Source organism: Amblyomma maculatum, chromosome 6 (assembly GCF_055883805.1).
Source record: "Amblyomma maculatum isolate TAMU_Amacu chromosome 6, ASM5588380v1, whole genome shotgun sequence".
Lineage (NCBI taxonomy): Eukaryota > Metazoa > Arthropoda > Arachnida > Ixodida > Ixodidae > Amblyomma > Amblyomma maculatum.
In genome coordinates, this window is record NC_139349.1 from 58,491,573 (window position 1) to 58,497,572 (window position 6,000).

The window sequence follows — 6,000 nt, forward strand, 5'->3', positions numbered from 1 at the left end:
CTACATGTCGACTCCATACACGAAACCAGTGTCACCCAGCGCGTACAAACGTGGCCTCCTCTACAACCTGGACCACTCCAGGCAAATTGTTGTACTATGACATCATCCGCGTCTATTCGCACCTTAACTCGCCTTTTGGCTCGCCTTTCACCCTTCCTTAGTGTGGAATAACACGCCAGGGTCACCTTACCGCCAGCCGACCTCTCCACCTTTCCTTCTATTAAATTACTTACTCCCTCTGTGTCTCTCTTTCTCTTGTCGATTGCGGCTCCCATGCAGATACTCGAGCGCGTACAAACCCTTGTTATCGTTTACTCAGTAATTCCTCAATCTGTGCCGCTGTTGTGTCACACATAGCAATTAACATGCTCATTAGCCCCACTTAATTAGCCAAGCCATACGGTCGTGTCGGCGTGGCCTAGGGTTAGCGTGTCTGAGTCGTGATCCACTGGTCCTGGGTTCAATTCCCATCTTCTGCCAATTCGAATATGTCTTGTGAGAGGCATGCTCATCTTTCTGGCGCACAACACCTACGCCGACAAGAAAGGGGGTCTTAACGTTGTTGCGTTACAACCATCGGGTAAGCGCATAAAAAAAAAAAAGAAAAAAAAAACTCACCAACTGCTTATGTGGGGAAATGAAGCCCCTTACTTAAAACGCTGAATGACAGCTCAAAAATAAGGAGGAGGGGGAAAGCTCGCATCCAAGGTGGTGTGCAGGCAGAAACGAAACGACGTGAAGTCAGGTAAGCTGGAATAAAGGAAAAAAAAAAAAAAACTACGCCCTTGTATTTTCCCCGCCACACTGCTAAAGGCCCTTTTCTCCAAAGTCCAGCGTCGGCATAGTGAGCGGGGAAAAACGAGCATGACTTTGGCACAGGTAGTCGGCAGAAAGCATGGCCGGGCAGTTGAGTGGCGTCGAAATACCGCAAGATATAGCAGATTTGCCAACTCGGACAGCTCCATGTGCGAGAGAGACAAGAGGCACAAGTTAAGGAGTTAGGGATTTACCGAGTGCCAAACGCAATCAGCACAAACCATGGTCCCAGAACGTCGTTATGTCAGCAATGCACTGCTCATATGTGGGGCTGACCTTCGCCAACAAAATACCAATATTGGACCCATGGTTAGTGCTGTCCGAGAAATGAATGCATATGTAAACGAGAACCAGCTGGGGAAGCGGCAGACTGGAGTAATTCGCGCCGCCGCGTCGTAGCCAAAAAGGCGGAGCTGAAGTTCCGCTAAGGCTCGATTACCAGAAAACGTTCTTGAACCATTAACAAGAACTCTGAACTTTTCTTATTTAGGGGAGGCGGTCACATTTTTCAGAATTTTCATTATTATATTTATTTTTGTATTTTATTCCAGAGTTTTGTAAACTCATCTGTATACATTTATACTCGGTTTTAACATTTATTTATCAGTTTTTATAGCGCTAATATTTTAATGGTTAAATTAACTATATCAAATATTTCATATTTCCATTCATACTCCTCTACAGTGCCATGAACGTACCGCATAGTGCGGTTATGCGTTGTTATTTGGGATGTACACAGGTGGCTAGGCATACAGGTGGCGCTGTGCACGCTATGCTGCAGGTTAGTTTTATCCCTAAACAAGAAGTAAGCAAGGAATAGTTAGCAAGTGTGCTTTGCTAAACTAATGCTGCACCTGATACTCTCGCAATACTCATCAGATGATTCGCTCAATATCGCAAATACACTGCAAGTTCAAACAGCTCAAAAATTTGATTGGTTGCCATTAGACTCTGCAGAATGAAAGCTCACCTGATGTGTAACTAACGCTTCTAGTTGGTTTACCCAGATTCTCTCTGAAGTAAAACCATTTTAAAATCCGAAAAACCCAAAGAAGGCTGTTAAATACAGACACTGAGAAGCTAAAATGTTGTCCTACTGGTACCTGTAAGTGCGGTACCGTAAATCATAGCCCGTTTTTATACTCTGGTCTTTCATTTTTCTTGCAAGACAAAGGATAAAGAGTATTAATAATCAAATCAATGTATGCAAAACTTTAGGCATCACATGTTTTGCCTGAAATGTTCAGGGAATGGGCCGAGAACTTCACCGCAGTGCGATGAGGTAGGCAGGCAACAAAGGGCAGCCTTAGGAGGGGTAGCAAACTTGGAAGTTAATTTCGCAAATATGCAGAGGTTTGGAGAATACATGTCAGCATGTAAGAGAACAACCAGACTGAATTTCAAATTGAGACCGCTCAAACCCACCAGTTTCCGGTTTAAAGTTGACAGCCTTCAAGTACCTATAGGTAGGCAACCCAACTGCTTGACGATTGCCTCTCTATCTTTCTATTTCACATACACACGCGCGCGCGCGCGCGCGCACACACACACACACACACACACACACACACACACACACACACACACACACACACACACACACACACACACACACACACACACACACACACACACACACACACACACACACACACACACACACACACACACACACACACACATCCTTGCATCGAAAGCCTTTCGGGAATATTTCCAGGAAATTCTCGCAAGTGTAATTTGCGCAACCAGAAGTGAAAAAGGAAAACACGCTGCTCGAGCCGCCCCTGATTCTCTTCATTGCCAAGGATGTCGCCAGAGACCCCGAAAGCGCACGTCTATGGAGGGCAATGCGATTATTCGTTTCGCGCTTTCCTTTTTATACACGTTATTCATATGTGAGGTGACTGCCTGCGTGTGTGTCAATGCTGACATTGCACGTTTTATGACCTTAGCAATTAATCCACGCCTTTAATACCTTTAGCCATTTCTAGTGCAACTGCAACCACTGGTATCAAATGGGAAAGCTACAATCCCTAAGGGGCAAGCCTTACCACAGCAAGAGCCGAAAATGTCGGACAACGCAGTAAAAAGCACACGAGAGGGCGCGACAACATCTGAGGAAGCCTAAAGAACAAGAAAGCAACAATAAAAGAGGCGATACGCAACATTTCGAAAAGGGACGATAAGCACTTTGTGACCTAAACCGCGTTCTAAAAAGGTGAAAGCGGTACATTCAACATCTGTCGCCGCCACTTAGTTCCAGAAATTGTACAACTAGCAATGCAAGGTTGCACGAATAAGATCTTCAAAATCGGTTACATATTTACATCACACTTTGTTTTCGGGAGTTATAACCCTTGAGTGCATAAAAAATTGCTCTTCTGCGGTCTATGAAGAAAGAAATGCAAAGGGCACGCTGTTTCTAGCTATTGGGAAAAAGACTAACGGACGGTAAAACAGGACAGGTGTGTGAGCAAAGGGCATTCAATTTACTATGTAAAACTATAAAAATATTGCTCCACGTTCCTTGAAAACGTGCGTATTTACCTTTTCAGGCCACCACATGCTACGATAGCGATTCAACCATAAAGCACTTCACTAAGAGAAGTCAAACTTTAGGTACAATATTTGTGCTATGGGACGGCTCTCAGCGGTAAAAGTTTCGAGGAGCTGTACATAACGTTCTTAATCAAAATACAGGAACTGGTTCTTTGAAATCCTGTTCATCTCCACTGCACATGGCTCATCTGCCTCATTCGCTTACTCTGCTCTTTGCCGCCAGGTTTGTACAGTCAGTGCTCACTTCCGCTCTCTCCCATTCTAGACCTAGACGCGGCGGCGAAGTGAAGGGTCCCGTAGAGTCTATTTGGGGAAGCCGAGCTCATCACCGCCTCCTACGCGAATAGAATAAACACCGCTCTCGCCAAGCGAGACGGCGCGTCTTTCCGCGGAGTCGGCGCACTTTCACCGAAGAAGCCAGCTCAGCTGTTGTAGTGAACGTGCGGCGCTGGAGAAACCTGGTGTGCAAACTGGCCTGTGCTGGACGCATTGCTGAAACAAGCATTTCCCATGCACGTTAAAGCTTCAAGTAATTCACACCTTTCTGTGCCGACATGTTTACGCTATGTTATCGTGAGTACGGGCCAGAAATCGTATTGCAAGATTTACGTAATCTAGTGGTGCAGAAGTAATTTATTTCAGGAACTAATTTACTAAAACTGACACCGGAATGTAAAATGCGTGCGTGTGCAGGTCTGCTACGTGCAACAGTGCTTCGCTAAGCCGAACGTTCGCGTGCGTTTCGTGCTAGTATCGCTTGCTGCCGCTGCTGTTGCTGCAGCTTCTTGCTAATCGCGTCCCGTAACGGTTACTCGACACACGCTCATACACCCTTTACATACGCGATATATTGCCACGTGCCGGTCTGTGCTACAGCATACTTCACGTTTGCTTTCCTTTTGCTGCCATAGCAGACGCGCGGCGCTATATCATGTTTCCTTGTTCAGCGCGAAAGTGCGCACGATATTGGATCACTCATTCGCGGCAATATTTGTTGCATAACCACGCAGCGAGCCGCGATTTATTTCTTTATTTTTCAATGCTGCACGCAAGGCTGGCCCAGTCAGTAGGGGCATGAAACGCAAAACATAACGCGTAATAATTATAAATACACATGGCACGCAAAGAAAGCAAAAGCTCTTGCATAACTCAAACGTACAAAAACACAATATTATAGCGAGTGCAAAAGATTCAGGTATATCTAATTCAGAAGTTTTCCAAAGTTATGTGAACGGAAAGCAGACTCGGAAACCGCATTTTAGTCGAAAATGGTCGGGAAGAAGACAAGAAGACGACTTCATTCGGACATATTATTTTTAGATTTTTTTCGGAGAAGTTCGAAACTGCATTTGCGTGCTTTGGTTTTTGCAAAACAACGAGACAAGTATTTGCAAAAACAGATATTCTGCGTACAAACCGTAAAGCACAATGACTCGCATATAAATTTCCCTTCGATAATTGTGGCATTAGAATCGGCCAATCACGGCATTGGTCTATACTGTGACTCAGTTCAAGAGATGTAAATTCCTGGAATTAAAATCATCAGTTATTTTTAATAGCATGCATTCATGTGCATGCATGACAGTTGTATAAACTAAAATTTTACCGAAGCTGCAATCGGTCTGATGTGCCATGTAACGAAGAATGTAACATCAAGGAAGTAACACAGAACTTTCATCGCGGATTTGAAGACGAGGCATTGGAACATATCCCTCTGCTTGGTCTTTGTTCACCTAAAAGCACTATATTAACAAAAGCCAAGAATGAAGAAAACAATACACGCGATAGAACTTCATTTGTCTTAGTACTCGTGTTTTCTAGCGTCATATTTTGCGCTTGCTGACCGTCAGATGCGCGATTAGTATGGCTACTATATAGGCTTTGCCAAAGTTGCGCGAAGGTATCGCATAAGCATCAAGTTATGCGGTGAAGCCATACGTCGTCTTTGCAGAAGTCGAGCAGTCAGACTGAAAAGCAGTCGAGAAGAGATTACTTTGCCTGTCCTAATCGAAATAAGCCACCGTCCCTGCAGCTCGCACAGAGCGCGGCACGTCGTCCCCGCGACGGATGACGCAATGTAGCTAAAGTGCCTGTTGGGTCGGCTTCACGGTGTTACACGGTTGCTTGGAGGCGAAGAAAAGGAACGAGAAACGCGGAACTCTGGCAAAGCCTATATAGTAACTCTAGACTACCCTAAAGTAACTTCAGGCTACACAAAGAAGCACCTGTTTTTGCAAGGCAGAGCGGTCAGAAAATTAAAACAGGGCCATTGAGCAATTATCCCACGACATATCATTTGCTACATTGTAGTCCTGTCCAGCCGGTGACACGGAAATATCTCCGAGAAATTGCAGCCCTTACCAGAGTTAGGACTGACTTTCGCGATTGGGTCAGACCTGCACCTTAATGCGCTGTCCACAGTAAGGAAATATATAAAGCACGTTTTCTATTTCCCTTTATGTTAGGTTGACTAACGAATAATTATTATCCATCCCATTCAGCTGCCCCCCCCCCCCCCTCCCTTTTGCTCAATTCCTCTCCACCGACCCTGAATACCAATTGAGAGCTGTGTGAAGCACCTATAACCATGCTTCCTAAAACGCAATGTACTCTTACCTCAAGCAT